The 16,823-nt window shown below is 35.9% G+C and overlaps 1 pseudogene; it reads left to right on the top strand.

Annotated features, from left to right (window-relative positions):
• LOC132181550 (cellulose synthase-like protein H1) overlaps positions 1-16,573 on the top strand; it is a 23,608-nt pseudogene extending 7,035 nt beyond the window's left edge.
• Positions 16,574-16,823: the final 250 nt, after the last annotated feature.

The raw sequence follows: 16,823 nt of genomic DNA, 5'->3' as shown, positions 1-16,823 counted from the left end.
GGGTGGTTCGCCCACCCCATAGGGGTTTGGGGGGGTGGCCAGGGGTGGCGGCCTTCAATTTTTTTTTTTTTTTTTTTTAAGATTGAATTTTTTAAATTAAATTAATAAAAAAATAATATTTTAATCAGATAAAACGGTGAGTTTTGAGTAGACTAACGGAAGTCAACAAAAATTGACGGTAGGGAGTTTTCTTATAGTTTCGAGTTACCCAAGGACTAAATTTCCAAAAAAAAATACCCAGAGAGTTTTAAAAAAAAAACGCGTTTACCTAAGGATTTTATATATAATTTCCCATATAATATTTATAGAGATTTAATTTAAGACTTTGTTTAATTAATATTTAAAGTTAATGAGTTTTTTAATATTCTTTTAACCATAAACGTTATGGATTAATTTGTAAGTTATAAATTCACACAGCGCGAGGATTCAATCCGAATTACATGGATTTAACGGGAAAAAGAGTTGGCAAAAGTGTAAACCTTTTCAAACTTAGAGAGACTTCAAATGAATAAGTAAAAAGTCATGACTTTGTTTTTTAGACTATTTTTTTTTTTCACACTTTTGTTTTGAGTTTTTTTAACAAATCTAATCATAATTAAACACATAACCTAAAACACTTGCAAAATATATTCAATTTGATTCTTACTTCATTCTATCCCACATATATTATTTTTTCAAACAAAAAAAAACCATACAAAATGGATTAAAGTTTTGGTTAATTTGAGGAACTTATAAGCTTGTTCAAGTTGCAATATAACACATTAAAATTAATATTACCTAAAAACTAGTTGGAATTTTGTTAAAATTGTGATTAATATGAAAGAAATTAATCTAATGTGTTAATAACCCAAGAAACGTCCAGACCAAAAATATATATTACGAAAACATTTACCATATTTGCAAGACACTCAAAATTCTTTTAACCTTTATATATATCATATAAAAAATAAATAAATACACCAAACAAAAGAGTTGTATGACCCATGCATGTCATCACCTACTAATTAATGCCAAATTCTAACAGCATTTAAGCTATATATATTGTATTTAGGGTCCTCATAACGAACCTAGCTCGGTAGATGTATTAGAACAACCTTATAAAATAACCTAGTTAGAATTAATTTGTTTAGGGTCTCCATCAAAGAAAATGCTTAAATTTGGATCAAGTATTTTTTTTTTTATTGGTTTTTCTAGATTAATTATCATAGATAAGTGTTATAAATACACCCTTTGGTACGGATGAATGTAGATACACATGAATATGTATATATTTTTGGACATAAACAATTTAAACCTATATGAGAATATATAGGTTTATATTTTTAATGTGGTTCAAATATTTAAGTTTCGGTTTATGTTTATATATATGCATGTGCTTGAAATTAGGTATACAATTTTTAAGTCTTATATATTTATTCCTAATTTATGTACGTAGATACAAATGGACAAGAGTTGGATGACAAAGTCTAGGGGTACGAGGGAATACAGAGACGAGTGTAGATTGTTTGTGAAGTTTGCAGTTAGTAACTGTAGAACCCCTAATGGATTCATCTATTGCCCTTGTAAGGTTTGTCGAAATAACCGGCGCCACCTGCCGGGTTTCGTATCAATCACTTGACAGGAGGAAAATGAATGATGCCGGAATACACACTTTGATTCTATCACGGTGAGAAACATGTACAGGGTCTTGATACCGGGTCTAATTCCAATCGCCCAGCCTCAGATACAGATGCAAGTGCAAATCAGGGTGGAGACATGCACGGAATGTTGCATGATTTATTCGGCATGCACGAAGTAGTCAGAGAAGACAATTGTGAGCCTCAGGCCGTGGTGCAAGAGGGTGAGGAAATTGTGACCGAAGAAGCCACTGAAGGCGACGCACAAAAGTAGTATGGCCTTCTTAAAAAGACGGAGAAACCATTTCATACTAGGACAAAACTTAGCAAACTAAGTGCGACTGTTCACCTGTACAACTTGAAGTGCGTTGGTGGACTAAGTAACTCGATTTTCTCGGCTTTCCTAGAATTCATCAATCAGTTGCTGCCTGAGAGTAATGAAACTCTACCAGTTAATACATATGAGGCGAAAAAGTTTTTACAAGACATGGGACTAGGGTATAAGAAGATTTCGGCGTGCCATAATGACTGTATGCTATTCTGGAAGGGCCATAAAGAGTTGGATTCATGTACCGTATGTGAAAAATCTAAATGGATGGAAGCAATCAATTTATATGAGGACGGTCAACCCATATCGTCGGGCAAGAAACGTCCGGTGAAGGTGTTGCGGTGGTTTCCACTCATACCACGACTACAGAGGTTGTTTATGTCAGAACATTCAGCACGTTTTATGAGGTGGCATGCAAAAGGCCACACTAAGGACGGCGTATTGAGGCGTCCAGCCAATGGCGAAGCATGGAAGTCATTCGACAATTTACATCTGGAGTTTTCAGCGGACAGCAGGAATGTAAGTCTCGGACTAACCTCGAATGGATTTAATCCATTTGGGAACATGAGTACATCTCACAGCACTTGGCCTGTAATGGTTGTGCCCTACAACTTGCCTCCTTGGATGTGCATGAAACAGACATATTTTATATTATCATTGATTATCCCGGGCTCAAGTTCACCTGGAATGAATATAGATATCTACCTTCAACCCTTAATTGAGGAGTTACAAGAACTATGAAATGTAGGGGTACGCACATATGATGTCTCAAAGAAAAATAATTTTGTTATGCGAGCGCAGTTGATGTGGATAATTAATGACTTCCCAGCATACACAGATTTATTTGGATGGTCTACCAAGGGTGAGAAGGCATGTCTTTGTTGTATGAACTCGACAAGGTCGAAATGGTTAAAATATGGCCATAAATGGTGTTATATGGGGCACATGCGATACTAGCCCATGGATCATCCATGGAGGCGGAACAAAAGAACATTTGACGGCAACGTAGAACTAGAATGTGTCCCTGATGTGCCAAGTGGAGATGAAGTCATAAGCCAATTAGAAGGGATGGTGTTTGGGGATGAGAAAGCCGGCCAGGCAAGGCAGGCTGAGAAAGAAAAATGAAAGAAGCAGAAGACGAATACTTCTAATGTAGTGTGGAAGAAGAAAAGTATTTTCTTTAAGTTGCCGTATTGGAAAGATAATTTATTGCGGCATAATCTTGATAGTATGCACATAGAGAAAAACGTGATGGACAACATACTTGGTACAATACTGGACATTCCAGAAAAAATGAAGGACAACCTCGCCGCCCGCTTAGATTTGCAAGAAATGGGTTTGAGATGTACACTTCATCCATTTGTGGACCTGCAGGATGGTAACACCTATATTCAACAAGCTACCTACATGATGTCCAAGGATGATAAAACACATTTTTTGAAAGTGTTATGAAATGTAAGGGTGCCCGACGGATATGCCTCGAACATTTCTCGTTGTATACGACTTAAGGACTGTATGATATCGAGGTTAAAGAGTCATGACAGTCATGTACTGATGCAGCAGTTTCTACCTATTACATTGCGTGGATCACTTTCAAGCAACGTGGTGAGACCTCTTGTTGAAATGTCCACATTTTTCAGGTGCCTATGTTCAACAACATTGATTGAACAGGCTATTGACCGACTACAGTGTGACGTCTGTATCACGTTGTGCAAGATGGAACAGGTTTTTTCCCCCAGCTTTTTTACGAGCATAGTTCATGTGGTCATGCATCTTATCCGTGAATGCCGACTCGGTGGACTAGTACAGTATAGATGGATGTATCCGGCAGAGAGGTAAAATTTGTTTACGGATATTCTTGCATTTTTTGGTTTCATGTGCCAATACATGACAAGTACTAACTAAACTGAAAATATGTATTGGTTCATATTTAGGAGCCTAAGAGTATTCAAATCTAATGTGCGCAACAAACCGACTCCTGAGGGCTGCATTGTGGAGGGTTACATAGCAACTGAGTTGGTGACATTTTGTTCGAAATATTTAAAGAACATACCAACCTTTCACAATAGGATACAAAGAAATTCGGATGGTTCAAAGGGAAATGGAACACGAGTCCAACTCGACCGAATTACAATGACACAGATACACCGGTATATTATGTTTAACTTAGACGAGTTTCATCAATTGTGGACGTAACTCGAGATCTTTTGCTGGCACATTGCATGCTCAATAAACTTATGACAATATTGCTCGTATTGAATTATAATTAATATAATTTTGAATTGTAGGATGCACATGGATACGCTTAGGCGATCATGCAATAGGGGACGAACAACAAAGGCTCAGTTGGAAACCCAACATTATGACTTGTTCTGCGAGTGGTACCGTGACTACGTAAAAATGATGTGATGTTTACCTGAAGCAATTGTCGGAGTTATTTGCGTGCTATTTTTAAAATCAACTAAAGCTAGTAACCGTGCGTTTCCAATGTACGTAATATATTCACAGGTCGATCGATTGGACGAGCGATCTAGGAAGAAACTTGGTGACAAATTGGTAATGCATTGTAGAGGGCCGAGGGAGGCAGCAGTCAGATACAATAGATATGTGGTTAACGGCAAGCTGTTTCGCACTATTGCATCTAAAGCCGGAAAGAGAACTCAGAACAGCGGGGTGTGTGTGCCGACTTTTGATGGCAACACATACTACGGAAAGTTAACGAAAATACTTGAGGTTGAGTATTACGATAGGACTAAGTACGTTATGTTTAGGTATGATTGGGCAGACAACACAAGAAACAAGGGGTACAAGGTGGATGAGTATGGTATAGTACTTGTCAACTTCAAAAACCTTGTTCACACAGGAGAACTGATTTATGATGAGCCGTATGTGCTAACTTCACAAGTTGACTAGGTATTTTACGTACAAGATGATAGATGTTCAAATTGGGCTTGTGTAGTAAGGACCAAACCTAGAAACATATACGACGTTGGTCAGGGTGAAGGACATCAAAATTCATGTGCCAATTACCACGAGTGTGAGCCTCTCATATTTCTCAGAAATTTTGATCACGATCTACAAGATCATATCGAATACGTCAGACACGACTTAGATCCAACCGAAGCGTATGTATATATATTAATATAATTAATTTTATATTTATGTTTTGATTGGTAGTTGTTCACTACATGCACATTACATCAACACATTTAATTAAGCTGTGTATTTGCTAAAATTTGATATATATCTCATGTAGCATTATGAGTCATGCATACTTAAGGTAGTGAATATTTCATACATTGTATATGAATTTAATTGGGTTTGTGGTGTTTTTCACAGGGTACCATGAGTATTAAGGGAAAGAAGAGAGCACGCAGGGGCTCGTCCATAGTGCGGCAGTCTATGTCGCATAGGTCTTCGGCAGGCCAACTTGATGACAGTGAGAAACAAGACGTTGCTCAGCTTATGGGAATGCAGGAAGGATATCGACCAGTTCTTCCAGGAACTATGGAAGGGGAGACCCCTATCCATGCTCCATACACTCGGGCAAGCATGGCCCAGATGGGGTATCGGCTTGATTTGTACCAGTACAGCGAGTTACGACAGAGTTTTGAGGGCGATGTCGAGCGGCTATACACCCAGCATAGCGCAGGTACGCCCGGCTGTTTTTTTAAAGATTCAAAAGTTTGAAAGTTTCTAACTATATTGGTGCAATGTCAATTATGTTTAACTACAACTACAACTTCATAGAATTCTAAACATTCTAAAAAAAATACAAAGCAGGTCTAGAGGACAGTGAGACAGAGGCCCAGGAAGACATGGTTGGTAGGGCACAGGCCACGGATGACCCGCAGCCCATCGACCCTGCTCTCGACGACCGGTTAGGCCCTCGGCAGGTCCGGACCATAAGTAAGTGTATATGTTATAATGTCGTGCATATTAGGTTTTAATTTACTTGTTAGCTAGTATTGAATTCGAAATAACTTACCTTTCTAATTTTTAATTTGTTAGGTACCAATTTTGAAGGAAACACCATTATTGAGGTGTTTACCATTCTTGACTCGCACAGGCGGCCGGGAGTCCCCCCCGGCAAATGGATCATAATGGAGTACAATGCATCATTCCAGCTCATTGGAATTAGCGCTATGAGGTTTAGACGAATGACCAGAGACATAGTAAGGAGCGGAAATTTTGTCCGAATACCGGACAATTGGACGAAGGTACCAAACCGTACCAATGAGGATATTTGGGACGCCTTGATGGTATGTTTTTTAATAATATGTCAAACACTCATAATGTATATATGTATATATACGCTGTAAGTTGTAAATATATATGTGTGTTTATATCTATATGCATATACACATATTTTAGGTTTTTTTAATTTATCAATGTTGAACTTGTGCATGCATAATTTTCGTTCTGCTCGAGTGCAACTTGGAAGCCGTCAAGAATGAAGCATTTCGGGATATGGGCTCTAAGCTGCGGATTTGGAGGCACGAGCTTAAAAAAATTTGTACCATTAACGAAGAAGATACTTCGGACACTGTACGGGCAAGACTGGGGGGACAGACGCTAGGTGAGTACAATGCCGTCGACTTTGATATCTTATTGGAGAAATGGTGTACCCAAGAGAATAGGGTAGGTCATGAGTTAAACTCTTTGTGTTGTGTAGCGTCATTAATTGTAATTGTGTTAGTATTAACATATTAAAAGTGTTAACTGTGTAGGAGTATGCGGCAAAAATGAAGAGCTTACGAGCATTAACTGATTCACCACATTACACCGGATCAAAGAGCTATGCCAGGTTGACACATAAGGAGGAAAGTGTGTAATTTATCCTATACTTATACATGTAAACGTACATGTTATCATTTGATATATTTAAAAATATATGTATGTCCTATTTTATCTGCAGGCCGAACATTTGGGCCATCAACCTACTCATGCACAAAATTATGTCTGTTCACACACGAAGAAGAACAGTTCATATCCGAATGATATTGTGAAGGAGAGATGTGGATGCTACTCACCTTTCATATGTTGTTTTGCTTGTATATTTGATAAATTATTTGCGATTAACAGTTGTGCGACCCACTAACTCAATAATTAATGTGACTTACAGGAACGGATGAAGGAGCTTATACCCACCGACCCTGCAGCATTGTCTAGCATCATAGAGGGAACGGTCAGGTGGGCGCCAAACAACGCATTCGCCCAGGCAATTGAAAATAAGCCTGAGTATGCCGTAGGGTTCGAATGTCTGGACCAAATATTCTGCCTGTGCAGGGGACCATACGCTCATATTATACACCGTCACAGGCACGGCCAGAAAACGCTAGGCACTCCACGATATCACAAGACACACTTGATAGAGCGCTTGAGGTGAAGAGGGTGAAGCACAAGGAAGAGATAGATGTGTTGTTGGCTGAGAACAATGCATGGGTAGCTCAACAAGTGGCGGAGCAGATGGCTGAGAACAATGCGCGGGTAGCTCTACAGGTAGCTCAACAGGAGGCTGAACGTCAGGCAAGGTTTGACGCCCGTTTCCGCTAACTCGAGGAAATGATACGGTTTAACACCCCACTAGACAACGCTTCCCCACCCTTTGCGATGGTGCGATCGTCGGTCCACAGTGGATCAGGTAATGACTTTTTTTAATAGTCAATTTAGTTTTAAAACTGTCCATATATATATATATATATATATATATATATATATATATATATATATATATATGTTGAACTTCTAAATTTAGAGTTTGGATATGTTGTAATCATTCTCAATAATTAATGATGTTGTAAATCCTGCTTAAATTTGTTTATATATCATGGTTGGTTTGGTGATGGATGTGGGTTAGAACTTTGCATTTGAAGTGTTTATTTGTATTATGAGATGAACCACTATGGTCATTATAGAATATTAAGAATCTAGTGTATGTGATTGTGTGAGAGTATGAAACGATTAAGTCCACAGTAGATGAATATCATAATTCTATGTAGTTAATATAACATGATTTAAATATATATAAACTCCTATGTGTTAATATCCTCAACAAATTAAAATATTACGGGAAGATTATCAAAATGCTACATGTATTATATTTATATTTCAAATTGTTGGCTTCAATTTGGTCTAGTATGAAATAGTGTTGGTTGAGATAATTATTTAGAGTTATTCATGGGCGTATAAATGGATATAACTGCATGGAACAAAGCAATACATGCATATCAATATCATCAAGAACAGTTATTCAGAAACTTAATTTTGTAACTCTAAATATAAATAGATATAAATGCACTCAATTCTAGAGAGGGTGCTTTTCCTTTTTGTTTATCATCTCTTCCATTGAACCCCCAACATTAATAACCTATATGGAATGTAGCACCCCAGATTTTTAAAGTCTTATTTTAGAGATATTAAATTGATGCTATGATTATATCAATATTCATATTAGGTAATGGCATTTACTTTGAGGTTGAGATATTTATTGATGATATTAGGTAATAATATTTATTCTTGAGGAATTTATTAGATCTTATGAATATTATTGGAATGAATATTGATTTGAGGTTATTATATCATGATGATGATTTTATATTGATTATTTTATTGGGAGATTTAAGAGATATGATAATTGATGATTGATTGGTATAATTTGGAGTATGATTGTAATAATTGGTGATATAATAGGATAGTAAATGGTAGGTGTAAGGATGGTAGAATAAGAAGGTAGAATAGTATAGGGTTGGTGAAATAGTATAGGGTTGGTAGAATAGTATAGGGTTGGTGGAATAGTATAGGGTTGGTGAAATAGTAAAATGAGAGTATAATTGTAAATTGACGGTAGAATAGTGTTTGATTTTCTCCTATAAATAGAACTCTTCTCCTTCACAATTTTCACCACTCATCTCCTCTCCCATCTCTTGCATATATTCTTCCTTCTTCCGCTTTTTACTCGGTCTTTCTTCTTTCTAAGAGTGTTTACTCAGAACAGAGAGAGAAAGGGCGAGACCAAGCGCTACAAGAAAGAAAGAACACAAGAGAAACCGAGAGTGAGATGGGAAATTTAAGACAGAGAGCTGAAGAGGAAGAAAGAGAGTTTAGGCGAGAGAGAGAGAGAGAGAAAGTCAGTGAAGGGATTGTTATGGGTATGGACCAACTGCAGCAGAACGGGTTTCAAGTAATTACCTTTGATGATCCATTCATGTAATCCACTGTAAGTATTCTTACTTACTGAGTATGATATTGATATCCAATAATACGGATTTTTGTGGTTTTATAACTTGTCTAGCATTTTGCTATATATGATTCAACAATGATTTATATTGTCGTAAATCAATTGACTCACTACTTCACAGTTTTTGTAGTGCTTGCAGGAATGGAAAATCAAGGTAATTATGCAGTTGTGATTAGAGATTCATATTGAGATGTACATAGATTCCAAGTTGGTTAAGTTTTGTCTAGAGTTTAGACTGTCGGATAGATTTGTATAAATGCCTTGTACGACATAGCTTTGGGTATTTTTGTATAAAGAAAAGTATTTTAACAGTATTTTTTTGTATTGATAATTACAGTTTTTCCGCTATATGAGATCGTATCGTTACATGGAAGCTCTATAATTGCAATGGAAAAAAGAAAAAGATCATATGTCTCACATAATTGCCATGGCAAAAACGAAGTTCATTTTCTCATGTCTATATATTATTGATTGCTCTGTGACAATGTATATATATATTGACTTAATTTTTTTCTATTTTTTTTATATGAATTTTCTGCTAACTTCAACGTTTTACCTATTTTAATTATATCATTTACTGTGGAAGAATCAACAGCTGAGTTGGGTGAATATTCGGGTATTTTTCTTTCACGTTACCGACATGATTGTTTGTATTCGGGCTCAATGATTGTTTATATTATCATTTGCAGTTAGTGGATTTTATTTGTTTGGTAATTATTTTATTGGTGAATATTGTTTGTTTTATCATTTGCAGGTAATGGATATCGTCGAGAGGATGCTATGGATGTCAATGATCGATAGTCTGGTTGATCATTTGAATGTCTAGTTGGCTATTCACACTTGTGTATAAGTTACTTTGTTGATGTAATTGTATTTGTGATAGTTTTATTGATGATAACATAGATAATTAAATTGGTGTATATTATGTTATTTGTGGTTGGCCATTAGACATTTAAGCCATTTTTGGTGTGTTGAAGTTAGTTTTGGTGGATAGTTTGTGATTGATGTTAATGGATATGATGTATGTTATTTGATGAAAAAATTGTATATTATTTGCATGGATTTGATGGATAGATTGAATATCAAGTTAATCGTAATACAAAATTTGGGTATAGTCCTGAAAAAATTCACAAAAAATATAGTGGGGGAGGAAAAAAAAAATTTAAAAACTAACCAAATTTGCTGACGTGTCAAAAATATTTTGACGTGTCATTTTTGACACGTCAGAATATTTTTTGACGGGCCAAAAAATGACATGTCAGAAAATTCCTGACTGTCCATTTTTGGTACGTCAAAAAAATTCCTAACGTGTCAAAAAATGACACGTCAAGAATTTCTGACGTGTCATTTTTTGACACGTCAGTAAACTTTTTAACGTGTTAAATCCAACACGTCAGTATTTTCTGACGTGTTGGATCTAACACGTCAAGAATTTCTGACGTGCCATATTTGGCACGTCAGAAATTGTCAATTCCTGACACCCACAATCTTCACGACTGAAACACGTCAAGATTGCCCCGTCAGGAGGGTTTACTGACGTGTCAGACAACCTGACATGTCAGTAAACCTATGTCAATAAAAAATCTTTTTTTTTGTAGTGGTTTGAGCATGTCATTTTCAAATTGATAGAGTCAATTAAGATGTTGCTAGGACCCTACTAGGATTCGACCGGGACACTGCTAGAAAATAGTCAAGACATTGTTAGGACATTTTTCAAGTTTGAGCATGATTTTCTTAAAAATCATTTTTTAAGAAAATATTTTGTGATAAAAATATTTTTCGATGGAGAACATTTTACGTCAAAGTTATTTACGATTTAATTCTTGCCAAGGCAATTGAGCTTCCGTCGGTGGACATGTTTGTGACGACTGCAGACCCTATGCTAGAACTTCCTATCATCACCATAAACACCATACTCTCTTTGCTGGCAGTTGATTACCCAGCTCTCAAACTAGCCTGCTATGTTTCCGATGATGGCTGTTCTCCCTTGACCTACTACTCTCTTTCTAAAGCCTTAAAGTTTGCCAAGCTTTAGGTTCCATTTTGTAAGAAGTACAATATTCAAGTTAGAGCTCCATTTAGATACTTTTCCAATGATTCTCTAACGTCCAGTACTGATAGCTCTAATTGGGAGTTCCATCAAGAATGGAGAAGGATGAAGGTGAGTTGTATATCATGGGGACATTTTATGACTATATTTTGATGAACTATGATGAGAAATGGCTGCCACTTATGCACAAACTTGTTTGTCTTCATCTCTTGCAGGATGAGTATGAGCTGCTTTGCCATAAAATTGAGGATGCCGCCCAAAAGTCGGGGCCATGTGATTTTACTGGAGAATTTGCAGAATTCTTGAATGTAGAACGCAAAAACCATCCAACTATTATTAAGGTAAACTCTAGATTGATTGACTGGGAGTACCCTGGAACCTACACAACTTTTTCAAAATAATCCCTAAACGTGACTAGGGATCATTATGGGAATTTGATTTTTGTACATTTATTCTACCTTTGGGAAACGAGGAAGGTCTTCCAGGTGGGTTATAAGCAATTTCCAAAAGTTCTCATTTAGATAATCTTATTTTAGGTTGTGTCGGAGAACAAGGAAGGTCTTCCAAATGGGGTGCCACATTTGGTTTATATATCTAGGGAGAAGTGGGCATAAGCATCCACATAATTCCGAAGCGGGTGCTATAAATGTCCTGGTAAGAAGTTTTTTATGTCGAGTTTGGCTTGCTTCCAGTAAAATATTTACTAAAGATCTCATTAAAAAAGAGGTGGGGAGTGAAGGTAATTTCTACCAATTATTTTTTTGTTATAGGCAATTTGCACGTTTTTAAAAAGGCAAGCCAAACTCATTTATCCCAAAGGAGTTAATAAGATCAAATGTCTTTTAGTTGTTTACAAAATTAACACCTAACTAATTAACGCCTCTTTTAATTCTTATCATATATAGACAAGAGTCTCAGGATTGATGACAAATGCTCCCTACATACTCAACGTAGACTGTGATATGTTTGTCAACAACTCAGAAGTTGTTCTTCATGCACTGTGCCTACTATTAGATTTCTACAGTGAAAAGGAAATTGCGTTTGCTCAGTTCCCACAAGTGTTCTATGATGGATTAAAGGATGACTCCTATGGCAATCAGTACGTGATCATGTTTAAGGTGAGTCAAATTTAAATCTTTACTTGCAAATAAGTCTTCTCTTTTACATTTTTATTTTGCTTAATTTATAAACAACATTGGTTTAATTATATATGCATGTGTGACTAAGGAAAAAGTGAAGAATGTCACTCACAAAATATTGGACAATTACTGGCTTTTTTGGTTTTTATTTTTAGAATAATTACTATTAGAATGTTTTCAAATTAATATAATTGCAAAACCATAATTTCACATGGCTGGATTAGATGATGGGTCACCTACTAGACAAGAAACGGAGTGGAGCCGGCCCTAGGGCCGGTGGAAGAGCCTTTGATACTTATAAAGTCAGTAGAGTATTCATAAAGAAGAAATTGAATAGAAAGCTAGGAATTTTAGGGAGAAATAAGTTTTTATCTTATTTAGGTATGATGGCCTTCTTTTTTATTCGCTAGATCCCTTGTTTTATTGTCATATGGTGGGCTTGTGGTTGTTTGTTGTATGTAGAAAGGAGGCTCCTTTTAAAGCTACATCTTCATGATGGTCTCTGACGAGTATCTAATGAACACATGGAGACCTTTCTGAGCTATATTTTCATGACGGTCTTTTGACATCCATTTGACGAAAACACACAAAACTTTCACACCAAATGCTTGGGAGATGATAAGACATAAAAGTATGGTTTTGAGCATCGAATAAGGTCAATTTTTAAAACCTAACAGTAAGTTCCGTGAAAGTGTACTAATTTAAAATAAACATGAGTTTCATGAGATGAACTCTAATGCTTTCATAAGTCCCCATGCCTCCTAATCCATTCTGCTCATAACCTGAAAACAAAACATAAAAAGGGTAAGTGAAAAAGACTTGGCAAGTCAAATCTCCAACCATGAAAACGGTTGAGATAAAATCATTTTCTTTAAAACTGTATTTTTAAAACACCTTGTTCTTTAAAATCGCATGAAATTATAAATACCAATTATTACACTTTGTTTTCAAATTATTTTCTGTAACACTTTCTTAGTGCAAATTTACTTTGTTTAAACATATAGGTATAAATACCCATTATTCTTAATGGAAATTCCTATCGAAAGGGGTAGTTGAAAGAAATTAAATGTTCGATTCTCTTAATTGAGTGTTTTTAAACTTTCGGGGTAGTTTCAAAACGAGTGGAGGTTTATATATAGGAGTTTTCTGAAGTTACTCACATTTCTTTCAAAACGTGCTATGAAGAATCAGTAGAATTTTGTTTCTTTGTTTGAAGTATAGGGCTTCAAACCTATACTTTTTATGTCATATGCCATGCACTAAACCATTGAAACATGAATGTGATTCAGGATAGAACTTTAAAAACAAAATATATAATTTATGCATGAAGGGTATTTTGATCTGTTGAACTAAGAGAATTCAATCATATTAATGGGTCTGTACAACTCTAAGCCCATTTACCTGGACTAGGCCTAAAAATTACTTTATAAAAAAAGTGGGGTTGTCAAAGAAGATCAGGAAAAGGAGGAGACCTATCAACCCAATCCAGTTTCATATTCAGAGAAATGAGGAACATTATTTCCCATAGATGGCGCCAATTGCAAAAGTAGATTTTTGCATGACCAAAATGGACAACGAGTCACCTACAAGACAAGAAATGAACGACTAGAGTGGTGTCAGCCTCTGAAGCTTAAGTCAATTAAGTATTCATAGAGAGAAAATTGAATAGAAAGTGTTTTTTAGGGAGAAAGAAGTTCTAACCTTATTTGAGAATGAAGAACTTCTTTAATATTAGATTCCTTGTTTTACAGTCACATGGTGGACTTAAAGTTGTTCAATACTTGTTATGTAAGCATGAGGCTTAATAGGGTCCTAGGCTTATTTATGGTATCATCAATAATTAGTGTATGTTCTAGTATGACATGCATGTGAACACACACACACACTTGGAATTGTAAGATTAAATCTATAAATTAGGTAATCAATATTAAAATTATGATCAAACGGTTATAATTAGATAATCGTTAATTATAAGATTGATTGGACGGTTAGCAATCAAACATTATAAAATTTTCTAGGCTCCACCATATTATGAAGACATATTTGCTATAACCTATGCAAACCAACTGATGAGAATTAGTTGGGGCAAATAACGTCTTAAGAAAAGCGACATTGTAATGCACCTGAAGAGCATTTTCTTTTTTTGTTTATAGTTTATGTTCTAACAATTACTTTATTTTTGTTTTACACATATATGCACAAAGTGTATGAATCGCGGCATATCTGGAATCCAAGGAAGTTTATATTTTGGAACTGGATGTTTCAACAGACGAAAAATTATTTATGGCCTCTCTCCAAGTCATATTGTAGAATCAATTAGGGTAAGTAAATAAAGTTTGATATTTTTAATTATAAAATAACTTTTATTCTCCAAAAGAGTAATGCTATACTGTTCTAAAAAATTTACTTGCATGACTTACTATCTTAACTAATTTTTAGTGGTAACAATTGAAATTTTTTATTCAAAAGGCAACACTTAATTAAGGGGACTTTTCTTATTATCTGACTAGAATTTTTATTTTTCCTGTGACAGGAAAATTGGCTTAAGAGGAAACACTTCAAGAATTTGGGAGTTCAAAGGAGCTGATTAAATCAGCTGTTCTAGCTTTGAAAGGGAACGCAAATCCATCTGTCTTTGGACCTCTATTGAGGCATCATACCAAATTGCAAGCTGCGAGTATGAATATGGTACAGGCTGGGGTACAAAGGTGAGTGACCAAAAATAAGCAAATTACATATTGAAGGCTAATTTAACTAATCATTTTATTCTTCCAATATCTTTTATCTCATGATTTGATTAAATTGCAAATCCATTTAAGTTTTAGTTTTTGGGTAATTTTTTTTTTTTTTCCTCTCGGCATGGGTTGAAACGATATTATCATAAGAGAAATGATTCGTGTCAATATTTTTTTCCGTCTTATCTTACAAATCAATCATTAGATTTGTAAATTTATTTGGATTCCACATAAGTCAATGGTGGACCCCACAAATTTAACTATTAAATTTGTAAGAGAATATAAAAAAAATATGGATAAATTATTGACCCTAATTATTTATCTTATCATAATCATCACTTATTATTTTTTTTTGGTCCACTCTCATCTTTGTGGATGTCCGATATGACGGTATCAGCTGGGTTTGAGATATGGATCGACAACAGAGGACTCCGACACTGGGGTAATGATCCATACTAGGGGTTGGAGGTCCATGGATTGCACGCCCGACCCACCGGCCTTTTTAGGGTGTGCACCCTCGGGTGGGCCTGTTGTAATGACCCAACAGAAGAGGTGGGCCACCGGCTTCCTTGAAATTCTATTTAGCAAGAATTGTCCCATATTTGGCACCCTCTTTGGGAAGCTCCAACTGAGGCAAAGCTTGGCGTATTTGTATATCTTCTCTTGGAGCATACTCTCTGTCCCTGAGCTATGCTATGCTGCTCTTCCAGCGTATTGTATCATCACCAACTCCTCCTTCTTGCCAAAGGTTAGGTGAAGCTCATGAACAATAAAGTACAGAAAATATATTTCATAGATTTATTATTCATTTTAATAGCTTATAATATGTGTTTGTAGGTTCATGAACCAGCATTTTATGTACTAGTTGCTCTCTTCGTCATTTACAATCTATACACTTTATTCGAGTACCTAAAAGCTGGCCAGTCAGTTCGAGCTTGGTGGAATAACCAGAGAATGGCAAGAATTACCATTATGAGTGCATGGCTCTTCGGATTTCTTGGTGTCATGCTCAAGCTCTTAAGAATATCGGAGACAGTCTTTGAAGTGACAAAAAAAGACCAATCTAGTGATGCTTCCAATGAAGATCATGCTGGTAGGTTCACCTTCGACGACTCTCCAATTTTTGTGCCTGGCACAACCATTTTGCTACCGCACTTGGCTGCACTGGTTGTGAGCTTGTTGAAGTTGCAACCACCAGCTCATGGCGGCGGGCATGGGACAGGGCTAGCGGAGGTATTGTGCAGTGTGTTTTGGTTGCTATGCTATTGATCATTTTTGAAAGGGCTGTTTGGGAAAGGGAAGCATGGGATTCCCATGTCCACCATATGCAAGTCAGCTGCTTTGGCATTGTTTCTTCTGCACTTGTGCAAAAAGACCACTATGGGTTGAGCCCTTGGACAGGCAATTACTTTTTAGGCCATGTTATCTATTTCAGGGAATTTTAAGGAATGGATTCGTTCTTATATGTTTCTTGCACTATTTTTCTTTCATAAGCGAACCTATTTGAAATTTAAAATAATAGCCTTTAAATTTATTAAAAAAAATAGTGTAGGCCTTTCTTTTTTCTTTTTACTTTGGCCCCTTAAAATTTTTTAATTCAATTCAGCACCCTTCAAGTTAAATTTCTAGTTCCCTTCGTGGCAGTTTAATCACGCACGAGCCTGAGTTTTATAATTTACTTATGCAAAAGAAAAGATTATCCTCTTAATACTAAA

Source organism: Corylus avellana, chromosome ca5 (genome assembly GCF_901000735.1).
Source record: "Corylus avellana chromosome ca5, CavTom2PMs-1.0".
NCBI lineage: Eukaryota > Viridiplantae > Streptophyta > Magnoliopsida > Fagales > Betulaceae > Corylus > Corylus avellana.
This window is presented reverse-complemented; position numbering and strand designations above follow the sequence as displayed.